Raw genomic sequence first — 17,818 nt, 5'->3', positions numbered from 1 at the left:
TTTACTACCTCCTTCTGTCCTAATGTTTACATTTAACATCATCTGTAGCAATTTTCAGGTTTGTTTCATAAATTCTGCTCAACAGTGATTAAAAGCACTTCCCCTTTGGAACCATAGCAAACAGGATCTGGCAAGGAACTCCAGGAGTACTTAGGATAAATTTTTTTTAGGCATCATTCAACTTTGGCTTTGCAATACTTAAAAATATCTGTCTGCAGACAGTGTATGTCATTTTTTTAATTTAAAAATTAAAAAATCTGCTCTGTCACCAAATATGGCATGTGTTTCCATTAAAGTGGAACTTGCCAGTGGAAGAATAATGGAAAATGAATAAATGAACTAATAGTTTAATAGTTATTGGTAATTGCCACTATTATGTGTCACACTTTTGTACACAAGCCATGCATCGCCAACCTGACTCTTGCTCACTCACTTGCCAGGTATTTAGAAAGCACATGTTGCCTGCCTACCTTCTGCTCAGGGCTGTTTGTTGAGGATACAAAGATGAATAGGGCAGGGTCTCTACCCTTTCCCTTAATGGTCTCTCTTTGGTTTCCACTCTTCCAGGTAGCTCAGGAAACTTAAGGTAATCTACAGTCATCAGAAAGATACAGGAGTGAGCTGCCTTACCTCTATCCCCTGAGCTCTGTCTCCCCCTCCTGGTGTCTCTGGCTCTCACCAGCAACCCCCAGGTCCAGGTGTAGCAGGCGGAGCAGCCAATCAGCAGAGATGGCCCCACCTGGTGGGCAGCCTTTTAGCTTCAGAGCTCCCCTCTGGTTCATTGGTTTTACTCAAAGCACTTGGCTTTGCTGACAAACATCTGTGGTAGCTGCATTTCCCCGGAGGAAGTGGTGTGTGCAGGCAAATCTGGCAAGCCTTTGGGTTACACTTTTGTGATGAGCCAGCCGGCCCACAATTACCTGGAGTCCCACTCTCCTGGTTCAAATCCTGACCCTGCTACTCTCAAATTGTGTGACTTAGGGCAAGATATTTCTCTAAGCCTGAATTTCCTTATTGTTAAAATCAGGGCAGGCCGGGCACGGTGGCTCATGCCTGTAATCCCAGCACTTTGGGAGGTTGAGGCGGGCAGATCACCTGAGGTCAGGAGTTCGAGACCAGCCTGGCCAACACGTCTCTACTAAAAGTACAAAAATTAGCTGGGCATGGTGGCGTGCATCTGTAATCCCAGCTACTCAGGAGGCTGAGGCAGGAGAATCGCTTGAACCCGGGAGGTGGAGGTTGCAGTGAGCTGAGATCACGACACTGCACTCCAGCCTGGGCAATCTTGAATTTTAAAATATGCCCATTTTAGCCCTTTGAAATACACAAGTAATTCAAATTAATTGCCAAAATGTCTTCATATTGTTTGCTGATATTCTGGAGAGTCTGCTTTAAAAAATAAGGAAAATAAGAGTTGTGTCTCACAAACGGCTTTAAAACAGCCTTTTCTGTCCTCACTGTACAGATAATATAATGTTAAATAACTAGGGCAATAAAGTACCATAAGAGTCTGTATCATTGGCCAGATATTGAAAAATAAGCTGCCAGATTAGCCAGCTGGCCAGGGTATAAGTGCACCTACAAGATAACCTTACATGTGGCGTCGTGTGACTACAGAAGTGACAGGTAGATTTCCTAAACTATTGCTTTCAGGATTTTACTTATTTCAAAGGGTCATTCCAACAACAAAAGCCAGGGGGCTTATAGTACAGTGCAGAGGTGAGGAACGCATCCAGAGGCAGCCTTGCGCTTGCTGACACAAATGTAGCAGGTTCACTGACACGAAGAGTCTAATAACAGGTGATCTTATAGGGATTTGGGAGCTGCAGTGGATACTGTTTAATATGAGACTATAACTGGACCACAAATGAAGTTGGGGGGTGGGATTCTGGGTCCAGTGTGAACCAAAGTAGCTCCTGATAAACTCTCTCAGTTGGACAAACTTGAACCAAGAATTTTAGACACCTCAGCTACACTTTTTCATCCTTTAGAGGATTAAGTAATCCTTTACCTGAACTGAAACTTGTTTCAAAAGTACATTACAAGATGCAAACATAGCAAAGGCTGTGAAAGAAACATCTGACCATCTACTTTCTTAGCATTCGGAATATCTGAAATAAGCAGATATTTGGCTGCCGTTGTCAGTGAAAACTTGAACAGTATGAAATTGTAGCTGTGGCTACAAATGAATACAGGGAAGCCGTGCTGGAGAGTGTTGCACAGCCGTCAACCTGTGGTTATAGCAAGAAGCCCTTTCTTAGGTAGTTTTATAGATCTCTATTCTTTTATAACAACAACAACAACGACAACAACAAAATGGCTGTGCTAGGTAAAACAATCTGTATTTTATTCAGAGCCAGCTTCTAATCTACTCGACTCTAAAACAAAATATCAATATTTATTTCTGCTTGATCTAGCTGCCAAAAGACTCTTCTGTATGTAAATCACACACAGTTTTATCTATGTTTAAGGTAATGAAGACCTAAGTCTGTATGTGGCTGTAGAAGGTATTTATTTGGCTGTTTACTGTCGTGCAGATGTAGTTGGTAGAGCAGGTGGTAGGTCCTCAAGTGACCATTTGGCCAGGAGGGAGTGCTTGGTGTCCAGCAAGCAGTGCTGAGTCATTTCACTCGGTCAATACACTTGGTAATGGAACCTGCAGTAACGTTTCAATTTAGAAAGAGCCACATGGAGATGCCATGCTCACTCCAAAGTTTCTGACACTCTGCTTGGTAAACAGACTTCAGATTATTTTAGTGCCTTCAGCACGTTTATTTTTGACAAATTTGGAATATCCTTGAAACTGAATTGGGCACAAGGAGGTATATATTTCAATAATCTGAATGGGTCAAATGGAAGGTTCACGTATTCTCCTTTCAAAAGCGTCTTAGATCAATGATCAAGATTTTGTAAATCCACAATGTCGAGTTAATTTTACCTACATGCAAAAGAGGCTGAGAGATATATTTCCTTGAAGCCAGTACATATTCTATAGCTTAAGTGTATGTCTGGGTCCCAGGAAGAAGCCGATCTTTGTTGAAATCACACATTCAGCAACATGGCTATAATTTCTGGGTGGTGACATTTTACCAAAGGAAGCAACTTAGGATGTGAATTAAGCAACAATTGTCATATTCAAAAGCTCACGTATGTGTGGGTGTGAGAGAGATGATTTAATGTGTGTGTGTGTGTGTGTGTGTGTGTTTTTAAAGTGAGTGAAATCCATCTGTGGAAATCCATATGTGAAAATGTGTCTGTCATTCTCTGGGAAACTAGCTTGGGTTGAAGTATTTTTAAAACTCAGTATGTTGAAGCAGAAGTCCTAAAAGGCTCATTGCAGACTAAAACAAAAGTGCCTCTTTATTCCCAAATGAGCCATCACTTGCCCCATTAACTGTTTAATAGTTATTGGTAATTGCCACTATTATGTGTCACACTTTTGTACACAAGCCATGCATCGCCAACCTGACTCTTGCTCACTCACTTGCCAGGTATTTAGAAAGCACACGTTGCCTGCCTACCTTCTGCTCAGGGCTGTTTGTTGAGGATACAAAGATGAATAGGGCAGGGTCTCTACCCTTTCCCTTAATGGTCTCTCTTTGGCTTCCACTCTTCCAGGTAGCTCAGGAAACTTAAGGTAATCTACAGTCATCAGAAAGATACAGGAGTGAGCTGCCTTACCTCTATCCCCTGAGCTCTGTCTCCCCCTCCTGGTATCTCTGGCTCTCACCAGCAACCCGCAGGTCCAGGACTAGCAGGCGGAGCAGCCAATCAGCAGAGATGGCCCCACCTGGTGGGCAGCCCTTTAGCTTCAGAGCTCCCCTCTGGTTCATTGGTTTTACTCAAAGCACTTGGCTTTACTGACAAACATCTGTGGTAGCTGCATTTCCCCGGAGGAAGTGGTGTGTGCAGGCAAATCTGGCAAGCCTTTGGGTTACAGTTTTGTCATGAGCCAGCCGGCCCACAATTACCTGGAGTCCCACTCTCCTGGTTCAAATCCTGACCCTGCTACTCTCAAACTGTGTGACTTAGGGCAAGATATTTCTCTAAGCCTGAATTTCCTTATTGTTAAAATCAGGGCAGGCCGGGCACGGTGGCTCATGCCTGTAATCCCAGCACTTTGGGAGGTTGAGGCGGGCAGATCACCTGAGGTCAGGAGTTCGAGACCAGCCTGGCCAACACGTCTCTACTAAAAGTACAAAAATTAGCTGGGCATGGTGGCGTGCATCTGTAATCCCAGCTACTCAGGAGGCTGAGGCAGGAGAATCGCTTGAACCCGGGAGGTGGAGGTTGCAGTGAGCTGAGATCACGACACTGCACTCCAGCCTGGGCAATAAGAGTGAGACTCTGTTTAAAAAAAAAAAAAATCAGGGTAAACTCATATCGCAAAGTTGGCATGAGGATTAATGGTGACATGTGTAAAGCACTTCATATGGTGCTCTGAGTAGGGTAATGAGGGTAATAGAAATCTGTGTTCCGGGGATACAAAGAAGGAGCAATCTCTTCCTAAGAGTCTTGGTGGATGCATTCACCTGGGCAGGATGTGCCAGGAGAGGGACCAAGTTGTACAAAGGGTCAAGAGGGTAAAAAAGAGCCTCACTCATTAGTGGAGCCTCTCAGAGTAGCCTCCTTCTGGGCTCTCTGGGGCTTTGGTGAAGCGCAGCTGTCCCCTCAGAACTCATTGCACTGTCTCTGGTCCTGGTTCCCTCTTACTCCACTTGCTTGGCAAGAATTTCTGAGTGACAGCTCCCTTTTCTAATTGAACCTGGTGGGCAATCTTGTCCCTCTCCTCTCCTGAATGGCCTTTTTACTATTCTTAGAAAAAAATTAAAATCCAAGTATATGGACTGAATTATGTCTCCCCCAACTCCCATTCATATTTTGAAGCCCTAACCCACAATATGACTATATTTGGGGATGAGGCCTCTAAGGAGGTCATTAAGGTTAAGTGAGGTTATAAGAGTGGGACCCTAATCCAATAGGACTAGTGTCCTTATCAGAAGAGAGAGACACAAGGGATGTGTGTGCACAGAGAAAGGACGCAGTGAGAGGCGGCATCTGCAAGCCAAGGAGCGAGGCCTCAGGAGAAATCAAGCCTGCTGACACCTTGATCTTAGACTTCCAGCTTCCAGAAGAGTGAGAAATAAATTTCTATTGTTTAAGCCACCCAGTCTGTGGTATTTTGTTATGAAAGCCCAAGGAGGCTGACCCCCAAAGTTAATGTCAATTAATCAGGGTGAAATTATTTCTCATAGTTTGTGGGCTGAAGACCATGAGGAACATCTAGAGTTTAAAAGTTAGGTTTGTTTAGCTTACTGCGGCAAGGGAAGACACACGTCAAAGGAACCAGGGAGCATGTCCTTAAGGGGGAGCTAGGGCTTGTGCTGGACACGTCTAAGGGAGGATTCAGGAAGCAGGGGCAGTTCTGGATCAGGCACTGTCAAAAAGCAGGGGCAGTTCAGTGACTGAGTGTCTTAGTGGATTTTATCTGGGGGGATTGAAGTGGGCTAGAGTCATCATTGCTAAAGAAGCAGCAATCCCTCATGCCGATCAGAGGTGGGGATGTTTAGTTTTGTGGTTGTGGAGTGGTCTTGTTTGAGTCTTTTCCAAACATGGTCAGAGTGTGTGGGAACATCACAGTCTGGCAGCTGACAGGCAAGTTTTCACTTTCTTTTTTCATATTAGGGAATCCCACGTGGTACGATCTGCTAAATGTGAATGTAAAAGGAAAATAAAATCTCGGGACCTTCATTCACTATGCCAAAGGGAGAGATTAAGCTGGAAGCTGAGTCACACAAGAAACTGCCTTCCTTTTGTTCCTAAGCATATAGCTACAGATAAAAGGTTAGATAGGGCCGGGCGCAGTGGCTCATGCCTGTAATCCCAGCACTTTGGGAAGCCGAGGTGGGCGGATCAGGAGGTCAGGAGTTTGAGACCAGCCTGGCCAACATAGTGAAACCTCGTCTCTAGTAAAAATACAAAAAATTTGCTGGGCATGGTGGCGGGCGCCTGTAATCCCAGCTACTCAGGAGCCTGAGGCAGGAGAATTGCTTGAACCTGGGAGGCAGAGGTTGCAGTGAGCTGAGATCGCACCATTGCACTCCAGCCTGGGGGGACACTGCGAGACTCTGACTCAAACAAACAAATAAACAAGCAAAAAAAACGGTCAGATAGAAGGCCAGGTGTCTCCACAGGTAGCTGCCCTATGCTTACTTTATCTTACATAAACATTTGCTGAGCGCCAGATGAATAAATAATTGACTTTTCTTTTCTTTTTTCTTTTTCCGAGACAGAGTTTCACTCTTGTTGCCCAGGCTGGAATGCAATGGCGCAATCTCAGCTCACTGGAACCTCCGTCTCCCGGGTTCAAGCAATTCTCCTGCCTCAGCCTCCCAAGTAGCTGGGATTACAAGGGCCCACCACCATGTCCAGCCAGTTTTTGTATTTTTAGTAGAGATGGGGTTTCACCATGTTGGCTGGGTTGGTCTGCAACTCCTGACCTCAAGTGATCCACCAGCCTCTGCTTCCCAAAGTGCTGGGATTACAGGTATAAGCCACCATGTCCAGCCCATAATTGACTATTTTGATATTCCCCCTTTTTTTCACGTGCAACATGTGGATTCAGTTGTATGACCATACATGTGACCATATGCTCCCTCTTTCCCCTCCCCACTACTTGTCCTCTTCAATATTGAAGCACTCAAAATCCTCTTTGGACAAAAGCACAGATCACAGGTTGTGCTTGGGATTTCCTGTTCCTTTTTTGGGAGGCACGTCCTTAACCTTGGCAAAATAAATCCCTAAACTTATTGAGACCTGTCTCAGATACTTTTTGGTTTACAGGAACAATGAAAAGGACAGTTATGAAACACACGTGCAGCTCACGCCACGGTTTACAAAGCACTCCCACAGGTACCAGGAGTGATTATTTCCAACTCTTCCTATCAGGTGAGGAAACTGAGGCCCAAGAAAGAGAAATAACTTGAAGACACTCAGCTGATAGGTTGGTGGGAGGGCCACCACAGGTCACAAATTTACCTACATATAGTGTTCGGCCTTGGAAACCAGGGCTGTTTCTCTAAGAGTCACTGAACCTAGAGCAGATGCCTTCAGGGTCTGCAGAGCTCCTTTCCAAAGGGCTTTCTCCTGGCCCTAGGATAGCAGCAAGGATGTGGAAGGAAGGGCTGAATTACAGGCCCAATGAAATGGTTCCAATGAATGGAAAGCTTGGGGGCGCCCCCTTGTGGTAATCACATGAACTGCTGCTCCAGGTCTGTGCTGAGACGGGTGTGGGCAGCAAGGTCCCCTCTAAGGCAACAAGACCAAGTGCCAGGGATTGAGCACCTGCCTTGGGTCAGGCCCTGTGCACGTGATGATCAGGGACTCATTTGACCCTCAGCCCACCAGCCTGAGAGCTGGGTGTTCTCAGCCTGTGTGAGAGATGAGAAAACAGAGATGAAGGCAGAGTTTACCCATGAAAAGAGTGGTGGAGCTGGGCTGGTAGACCCGGCCCAGTGGCAGAGCTGCTGCTGTCAGGTGGAAGCCCCTTCCCATTTCTAAGTTCCTTGTGACTTCCTAAAGTCAGACCCTCAACTAGACTGTAGCACTGCGGAGCTGCTTCTGACTTTGTAAAGGGCCTCCTGGTTTTACAAGTTGTTTGCATACTCCTCATCTCTCATAAGCCACACAGAATCCTGTAAAGCAGGGCTTTTTAGGGATGATTGTCTCCACTTGAAAACCAAGAAAATAGAGGCACAGAGATAATAACAGGTAAAACATAGTAATAGACACTGTTTATTAAATGTTTACCATGTACCAGAATCTGTGCTAAGTGCCTTCTATTTATTATTTTGTTTAATCCTTCAACAATGCTAGTACTGTCCTCATTTTACAGATGAGGATAAGGAGGCTCAGAAAAGCTGAGTGTCTTTCCCAAATTACATATTTCAGGAAATGGAGCTGCAGTCTGATTCTGGAACCTGAACTCTTACTTACCACACTGTACTTACAAGTGTGACTCACTCTAGGCACCAGTCTGGTAAAGGATGGGCACAAACTGGCATCTGTCTGCTTTGACACCTTAGACAATCTTCTTTCTACCACATCACACAGGTTCAGATGTCCTCTTTCAATATCTGGAGGTAATGATATAGCTAGAAACAAAACAAAACAAAAGACCAGTTACAGTCAGTTCTTTGGGGTAAAAATGTTGGAAAGACTAATGAGGGCATACTCAGGGCCCCCGAGAGGGGGTATGCACTTGCTGTACTATGAGAGTGAACTAAGGTCTAGGTCAAGCTCTAGGCCAAGCCTATGACCTAACCTGGCTGTAATTCACATAAAGCTGCTGTGTGTGCTAGCTGCTTCCTGGAATATTGTTCTAAAGCACTTCTGGCAGGTGTCTGAAGCCTGTACCAGTGAACCAGTCTTTCCTGGGAGTAGTGGTTGCAATATTATGATGTCCGGAGCTGTGCTGTCCAATACGATGATCACTGGCCACGTGTGGCTATTGAGCCCTTGAGATATGGCTAGTCTCAGTTGAAATGTGATATAAATGTAAAATATTTGCCAGATTCTTAAAGACTCAGTATTTAAAAAGAAATGTAAACTATCTCATTAATAATTTTTATGTTAATGACATGATGAAACTATATAATATGCCTTACATTAGATGCCTTACATTTAATAAAATATCTTATTAAAATTAACTTTACCTATTTCCCTTTGCTTTTTCAATCACACCAGGAAATTTTAAATTACCTATATGGGCCGGGTGCGTGTAGCCACTATGAACTCATTTCAGTTCTCAAACGCCCTGCTTCCTCCAGCCTTGACCCCTTCCCCTCCATCCTCACTACTTAGGTAGCTCCTTAGGCAGCAAGTCTGCTCTACAGAGACCTCCTGTGACCCCCTAAGCTATATTAGGTCCTCCACTCTGTCAATTATCTCAGTCCATTATTTCTTCTTTGTGAAATTGATGACACTTCATCACCACCCTCTTATGTGTGGATGTGTTTAATGTCTGTCTCCCCCACTAAACTGGAGCATTATGAGGGTAGGGATGGTGTCTGTGCAGCTGTGTCCTGGTGTACACACAGTCACTCTCACAAGGATTTGTCCATGACTGCTTGCTTGCACAATTAGGAGAGAAGTTGCCACTGGCCATCGTCATCATCCAATCTGAGCCGGGCACTCTGCATGCCTTATCCTCACTCCCCACGGCAAAGTTCAGGGGCGTGCCACTGCCACATTTCTGCTGTAGAGCAGCCCAGCGGCTTGGGAAGGGAAGCCACTTGCCCACAGTCTCCTTGTGGGGGAGTGCCCGGGCAGGACTCGAAGCCAGGCCTGGCTGCTTCCCACTCTGTGTGCCTCCTTCCTTGCCAAGGGTGCCCCCATTTTCAGATCCCATCTCAGAGAGACTGTGCTCATCCTGGCCAGCCTTTGCTCTGCTCGATTCTTTGGGAGATCCCAGGATCAGAAGACCAGGAGGCCAGGTGGGTGATGGGTGTAGACACTGAGCGCATGGGCCGGGGGCACTGAACCCCAAGCTTGGGGTTGGTTCTGGACAGATGGGAGTGTAGGAGCTGACAGCAGGTCCACGTGGCCTTGCTCCTCCCAGGTGCAACCCTAGGGGCCCCACACAGCGTGCTGAGGCACTCACCCTTACCTTCCAATTCCTCACGGGAATGAGTCCATGAGAAGAGTATGAGGTGCATGGACGACCAGGCTGGCAGAAAACAACCTTGACAGGCCGGACGTGAGCAACAGTAGAAAAAGTCAAGCACCTCGATCGCAGAAGAGCAAGGGCCTGGCTTGAAAGGGCTTCTTTGAGAAGAGACTGAAAGGGATGTTCTGAGGACCTATTGACAAGAAGAGCTAACCACTTCACAAGCGGCCCCTGCCCTCCTCTCAGTGGGAGGCCTACACAGCCCCACTCCGAATTCACGCACATCTTAGAACCCAATGAGCAGGCCCTGCAGTCCTGCTTTCCTAGTCCCCTGACTGGCACAGAAACGCTCGAGGAGACAGTAATGTTGATTCAAGTTGGCCAAAAACAGCAAAAGTTCTAAAAGAACAGCAAAAGTTCTAAAAGAATAACAAGGGATCTGCCAGATACTGAGGGGGGCAGAGATTCTCTTGGGGGAAGGGACACAGGAGTGAAGAGGTCAGAGATCCTGGCCGGGGGAAGGATGAAGCCAGGAGGTCCACATGACAGGCTCCCCAGTGTCCTGGGAAATGTCTGTGGGCCCTACTCAAGTTCTGGGAAAGGGGTAAGGCAGCCAGACACAGGGGGCAACACCGGACCCTGTGCTGTCTGGAGTTATCACTGGAGGCCCAGAGGGAAAAACTGCATGAACCATCTCGAGGGTTCCTTGAATTCAGCTTTGCACATAAAACTCCTGTCCCACTGGTAGGCTTTGGAGATCTCACACTGTAAGTGACCAGGTCACAAAGGCATACCTACTCAGGTGACACCTAGGCTGCAGGACCAGCCAGAAAGGCCTTCGGAAACCCCCTCCCATGGACAGCTGGCACACAGAGACTTCATGAACCTCCATTTGCTCAGGGTCATTGATTCCTAAGAAGGGGCGATACTGGGGTTCAATGTATGACTTCGTTTGGAGTTTCACTTTGAGTGAATAGTACATTGTATATGTTTTCTCTTCATGGCGAATAAGAGCTGTGCGTGGATTGCCTGGGAGTAGAAATTGACAGCTATTTTAAAAACTGCTTTTTAGTCATTCTTTTAACCCTTCTCACAGATGTATGTGAGAAGCAGTTTCTGGCTGGCTGGAGTGCTGAGCCCTAACATGCTGTGCCTCAGTTTCCTGCTGTGTACAATAAGAGGAAGTGACCATGTTCTCCCCTAGAACTTCTCCAGCTCTACACCGCTGGTATGCCTGCCCTCTGCCAGATCACCCAGTTCTAGGAGACTTAGGGCATTCTCTCATAGATGTACTGCATGAAGTATCGAGCTAGGCTGAGGATGGGATGCAGAACTTTGAATTCCAGAGAGTCAGTCTGGAAGCCTCTGAGACACACCAATGTCGTATCCTGGGAGGGATGGAAGACTATGGCCTGTGGAAAACAAAGAGGGAGAGAGGGAAAAAAAAGGAGAAAAGAAGCAATTTCCGGATAATAGAGGTACAAGAATGTCTAGAGGCCCCCCTCCTGGTATAGAACACCTAGGATGCTGGATAATTACTCAAAAATACCTTTTTAAATAAATGGTTGATCTGGAAAAAAGGTAAAGAAAATTCTCAGAGGCCAGAATGCAAATCTGGTGGGAGAAGGAAAGGCTGGAGCTCACATTCGCCCTGGGCCCTCTGTGGCCCCTTAAGGCTGGGAGCCTGGTCTTCATGGGTCATGTGCCTGCAACGTGGAAGACAAAGACAAGTTCTGGGCTAGGAACGGTGAGATTCTATCTGAAGCCCACACAAAACCAGTATCCCCAAAGGGGAGCTCCCTTTGTAAGTGAAGTAAGAGCCCCAACCCTGTCTCACTTTCACACAGAGGGGAAATTATATGACGATGCCTGTATTGGCTTTGGCTCCAGTGAGTAGAAAAAAACAAAAGTCCTCTCCAGAACTCTCAGCCACAAACCTGTGTTCATGCATATTGGGGCTGAATTTCACACTTCCTGTGTGTCCAAAAAGCCAATCAAACACAGAGGTCCCAGGTTGGAAGTACCCTAGAACACTGGGTGAAGTAAAGGCAAGTCCCCTCTGGAGAAATGTGCGTTACAACTGGGCCTCAAGGAATAGCACCATTTCCATCAGGGCTTGCTTAGTTCCTTCCCTAGGCAACAGAGGCTGAGGCAAAGCCTGCATAGTGATGCCATATTGGAATGTGAAATTCAACGGGAACAAAGTGAAGGAAGAAGTGAAGTGAGGCAGGGAAAGAGGGAAAGCAAACACAGAGTGGTGCATTCCTGAGCTGGCCATAGCTACAGCAGGAAATGTAGCTGGTTATGCAGGCTCTTTGCAAAAGGCCCATGGAATGGCCCAGTGTGGTAATTCACACTTGTAATCCCAGCGCTTTGGGAGGCTGAGGTGGGAGGATCAATTGACATCAAGAGTTTGAGACCAGCCTGGACAACATAGTGAGACCCCATCTCTATGAAAAATTTAAAAAATTAGCTGAGTGTGGTGGCGCACAACTGTAGCCCCAGTTACTCAGGAGGCTGAGGTGGGAGGATCACTTGAGCCCAAGAGTCCGAGGCTGCAGTTAGCCATGATCGTGCCACTATACTCCAGCCTGGGTGACAGAGTGAGAACCTGTCTCTAAGAAGCTTAAAAAGCCCATGGAACCACTGCTTCTTGGAACTGTTGGCTGTGGAAACAAAGGACAACAATTTATTCCTCACCCCTTTCTCTTCTCTTATGTCTCTTTGGTCAACATTTTCTTCTTTTTTTTTTTTTTTTTTTGAGACAAAGTCTCACCCTTGTCCCCCAGGCTGGGGTGCAATGGCGCGATCTCGGCTCACTGCAAACTCTGCCTCCCAGGTTCAAGTGATTCTCCTGCCTCAGCCTCCCGAGTAGCTGGGATTACAGGCACCTGCCACCACGCCCCGCTAATTTTTGTGCTTTTAGTAGAGACGGGGTTTTACCATGTTGGCCAGACTGGTCTTGAACTCCTGACCTCAGGTAATCCACCTGCCTCAGCCTCCCAAAGTGCTGGGATTACAGGCGTGAGCCACCGCTCCTGGCCAGGTCAACATTTTCTTTATGGAGCATTAACTTCCCTGAACTTTCAGGTTGTGTTACCTAGGCTCTCTATTTAGCCACTGGGGAAATCAGAGCCTCCATGGGTCCAGGCAGATCAGGCCTGGAAACCAGAGCTGTTGTGTCTCCCAGTGCTGTGGGCATGATGGAGGCTGTGCCAAAGCCCAGCCATCATCCCTGGGGAAATGAGACAAGGAAGGTGGAGGCCTAGACTTGACAATCCTGGAGATTGCATGAGCCACCTGGGAATGCTGTGTCTGGAAACAAGCAGATAAGGTTCAGAAGGCGAGCGGGGTTGAGCAGTCCTGGAGAGGCACAATAGCTATGTCTAGTATGGATGTCAGCGAAAATAGATAACACACTTAGGAAAATTCAGGGATGGTTTATTTATAAAGGGCTATTTATACAGATATGGGCAAGTCGAGGAACCACAATGACTACTGCAGTAACCTAAACCTCACAGTAGTAACTGTGCTACTACTCTGCCACTAGTGGTAGCAGAAAAGTCTGTTGCCACCTTTAGGCTTAAAAGGACAAAAGGGCACTGCTGGGTGCTGCTGCCTGGACCCAGGTGTAAGCCACTGGCAGTGACCCTGCTGCCCCCAGCAGTAGAGCTGCTATGCATTTACAAGTACCTGGAGGACAGGCTACCTGACTGCAGCTGCCCCTTGCAGGTGAAACGTGCACTCCCCAGCCACCTGACTATGGCTGCTGCCACTGAAAGCAACCCTGTCCATCCTAGTAGCAGGGCCACAGCTCAGCCACTGCTGCCCCAATCTGAGCATTTCACCAGGGATCCAGAATCACCCCATCCCTGTCTACCACAGCCAGCACCTGCAAACACCATCGAGGGCCTGAGAACCCACCGGCCTGGCCCAGCTCCATATGCCTACAGTGCCCGAGCATGCTCTCTGGGGGTCTGGGGATCACCCAGCACCATCCACCATCATTGGTACCTGAGCAGCCTCCTGGGAGGCAGAAGGCAGGCCAACCCAACTTGCTATCATCACCACAGCTGATACCACCCCATGTGCCACCTGTTGGCCTGGGCACTTTCCTGAACAACCCATCTCAGCCACCACCAACACCAGTGCAAATTATTTGGGAGCCTGATGGTTGTCCTACCACTGCTACTGCAATGGCCTATAGTATGCCTGCTGCCAAGTAGCCTGAAGACCTGCCAACCTGCCCAGCCTGCCACCGTAGCTACTGGCTCCTAAGCAAGCCACGTGGAGTCCAAGAATCAGCCCACCTGGACCCACTAAAAACAGTGCTGGTATATGTCACCCTGGGGCCCAAGGATAGGCACACTCAGCCTGCTAGTGCCCCCACCAGGGCCTCAGGACTGGCCCACCTGGTGTCCCCAACTCCAACAAAACTTCACCACAGCCTCCACTAATAACTGCACCCTAAGCCACTGAGGAAATCACAGACATCACGGATGATGTTTACAGCTGAAGAAATCATAGGTGACTACACTACTGCACACACTCAGAATCAAAGCTAAAGTGCCTTACCCAACCAACACAATAGGTACATTTTCAGGAAAAATTCCTCCCCTATGAAAGGAAATTTAAAAAATTAGGAAAAGTGACTCCTACATCACATGCACAGATAACAATGTAAGGACACAAGGAACATGAAAAAGCAAGGGAAAAAGACACCTCCAAAGGAACACAATACTTTGGCAACATAGTCCAATGAAAAAAGAAATTTATGAAATCACAGAAAACAATTCAAAATGATAATATCAAAGAAGCTCAGTGAGATGCAAGAGAACACAGATAAACAATACAAAGAAATCAGGAAAACAATTCAGAATATGAATGAGAAATTCGACAAAAAGATAGATATCATAAAAAAGAACCAAATGTAAATTCTTAAACTAAAGAATTCATTGAATGAAATAAAAAATACATTCAAAAGCTTCAACAGTACACTAGATCAAGCAGAAGAAAGAATTTCACCTAGCTAGAGCAATTAGGCCAGAGAAAAAAATAAAGGGCATTTAGATTGGAAAGGAAGAAGTCAAATTATCCTTATTTGCAGATGATATGATGTTATATTTGGAGAAACCTAAAGACTCCACCAAAAAGCTATTAGAACTGATAAACAAATTCAGTAAAATTGCAGGATACAAAATCCACCTAAAAAATTAGCAGCATTTCTATATGTCAACAGTGAACAACTTGAGAAAGAAATTTTTAAAATCCCATTTACAACATCACAAATAAAATTAAACACCTGGGAATTAACTCAGCCAAAGTGAAAAGTCTCTATGATAAAAACTATAAAACACTGATGAAAGAAATTGAAGAGGGCACCAAAAAATGGAAAGATATTCCATGTTCATGAACTAGAAGAATCAATATTGTTAAAATGTCCATGCTACCCCAAACAATCTACAGATTCAATGCAGTCCCTATCAAAATACCAATGACATTCTTCACAGAAATAGAAAAGAGAATCCTAACATTTATATGGAACCACAAAAGACCTAGAAAAGCCAAAGTTAATCCTAAGCAAAAAGAACATAATTGAAGTCAGAATGTATTATCTGACTTCAAATTATACTACAGAGCAATGAAAACCAAAACAGCATGGTATTGGAATAAAAACAGATACACAGACCAATGGAACAGAATAGAGAACCCAGAAACAAGTCCACACACTTACAGTGAACTTGTTTTTGACAAAGGTGCCAGGAACACACACTGGGGAAAAGACAGTCTCTTCAGTAAACGGTACTGGGAAAACTGGATAAACATATGCAGAGGAATAAAACTAGACCCCTATCTCTCACCATATACAAAAATCAAATCAAAATGGATTAAAGACTAAGTCTAATACCTCAAACTATGAAACTACTATAAGAAAACGTTGGAGAAACTCTCCAGGATGTTGGCCTGGACAAAAAATTTCTGGAGTAATACCACCCCACAAGCATAGGCAACCAAAGCAAAAATGGGCAAATGAGCAAAAAAACACATCAAGTTAAAAAGCTTCTGCACAGCAAAGGAAAAAATCAACAAAGTGAAGACACAACCTACAAAATGGGAGAAAATATTTGCAAACTACCCATCTGACAAGGGATTAATAACAAAAATGTGTAAGAAACTCAAACAACTCCATGGGAAAAAATCTAATAATCCAATTAAAAATGGGCAAAAGATTTGAATACACATTTCTCAAAATAAGACATACAAATGGTAAACAGATATATGAAAAGGCACTCAACATTACTGATTATCAGAGAAATGCAAATCAAAACTACAATGAGATATCATCTCACCCCAGCTGAAATGGCTTTTATCCAAAAGACAGGTAACAATAAGTGAAGAGGATGTGGGGAAAAGGGAACTCTTGTACACTCTTGGTGGGAATGTAAATTAGTATAACCACTATGGAGAACAGTTGGGAGAGTCCTCCAAAAGCTGAAAATAGAGCTACCAAATGATCCAGTAATCCCACTTCTGGGTATATACCCAAAAGAAAGGAAATCAGTATATAGAAGAGATATCTGCACTCCCATATTGTGGCACTGTTCACAAAAGCCAAGGTTTGGGAGCAACCTAAGTGTCCATCAACAGATGAATGGATAAGGAAAATGTGATACATATACACAATGGAGTACTATTCAGCCATAAAACAGAATGAGATCCTATCATTTGCAGAAACATGGATGGAACTGAAGGTCATTATGTTAAGTGAAATAAGCCAGGCACAGAAAGACAAATGTCACCTGTTCTCACTTATTTGTGAGATCTAAAAATCAAAACAATTGAATTCATGGAGATAAAGTGTAGGAGGATGGTTACCAGCGGGTGGGAAGTGTGTTGGGGGGTGCAGGAAGGTGGGGATGGTTAATGAGTACACACAAAAAAATAGAAAGAATGAGTAATACATGGTATTTGATAGAGTGACTATAGTCAAAATTAATTGTACATTTAAAATAACTAAAAGAGCATAATTGGATTGTTTGTAACACAAAGGATAAATGCTTGAGGAGATGGATACCCTATTTTCCATGATGTTATTATTATGCACTGCAAGCCTCCATCAGAATATCTCATGTACCCCCATAGATAGATATGCCTACTATGTTCCCACAAAAATTAAAAAACAAAATTTTGGGCTGGGCACAATGGCTTATGCCTGTAATCCCAGCATTTTGGGAGACCAAGGTGGGCAGATTGACTAAGCACAGGAGTTCAAGATCAGCCTGGGAAGCACGGAGAAACCTTGTCTCTACAAAAAAATACAAAAACTAGCCAAGCATGGTGGTGCATGCCTATAGTCCCAGCTACTTTGGAGGCTGAGCCAGGAGGATTGCTTGAGCCCAGAGGCAGAGGTTGCAGTGAGCTGAGATTGCACCATTGCACTCCAGCCTGGGTGAAAGAGCAAGACCCTGTCAAAAAAAAATTAAATTAAAAAAAGACTTTCAGAATTTAAAGACAGGTTTTTTGAAATAACCCAGTCAGATCAAAATAAAAAAGAATGAACAAAACCTACATGACATACGGGACACCATAAAGCAACCAAATATTTAAATGTTTGGTGTCTCAGAAGGCAAAGAGAAAATAAAAGGGGTAGAAAACTTATTTAATTGATTAATAGCTGAAAACTACTCAAACCTAGCAAGAGATTTAGACACCCAGATAGCATTTCCCAAATAGAAACATTCAAACATCCAGATACAGTTTCCTAAATAGAAACAATTCAAAAAGGTCTTTTCCAGAGCACATTATAGTCAAACTGGCAAAAGTCAAAGACAAAGAGAGAATTCTGAAAACAGATGCAAGAGAAAAGTGTCTACTCACTTATTAGGGAACCCCCATCAGACTAACTGTGGATTTCTCAGCAGAAACCTTACAGGCCGGGAGAGAAAGGGATGATATATTTAAAGAGCTAAAAGAAAAAAAAAAATAAAACCAAGGATATTATACTCAGCAAAGCTATCCTTCATAAGTAAAGGAGAAATAAACTCCTAAACAAGAAAAAGCTGAGGAAATTTATCACCACTAATAGACATCTACAGAACTCTCCACCCCAAATCAATAGAACATTCATTCTTCTCAGCACCACATTGCACT

The 17,818-nt window shown here is 44.9% G+C and overlaps 1 protein-coding gene across 2 annotated transcripts in view; it reads right to left on the bottom strand.

Annotated features, from left to right (window-relative positions):
• CX3CR1 (C-X3-C motif chemokine receptor 1) overlaps nucleotides 1-17,818 on the bottom strand; it is a 107,708-nt gene that overhangs the window by 22,343 nt on the left and 67,547 nt on the right. For both annotated transcript variants that reach the window (XM_058443019.1, XM_058443020.1), the window contains one exon: nucleotides 8,010-8,153. The gene's annotated coding sequence lies outside the window, so the exon portion shown is untranslated. The remainder of the gene's footprint in view (nucleotides 1-8,009; nucleotides 8,154-17,818) is intronic.

Source organism: Hylobates moloch, unplaced genomic scaffold (assembly GCF_009828535.3).
Source record: "Hylobates moloch isolate HMO894 unplaced genomic scaffold, HMol_V3 SCAFFOLD_8, whole genome shotgun sequence".
In the NCBI taxonomy this organism is placed as follows: Eukaryota; Metazoa; Chordata; class Mammalia; order Primates; family Hylobatidae; genus Hylobates; species Hylobates moloch.
This window is presented reverse-complemented; position numbering and strand designations above follow the sequence as displayed.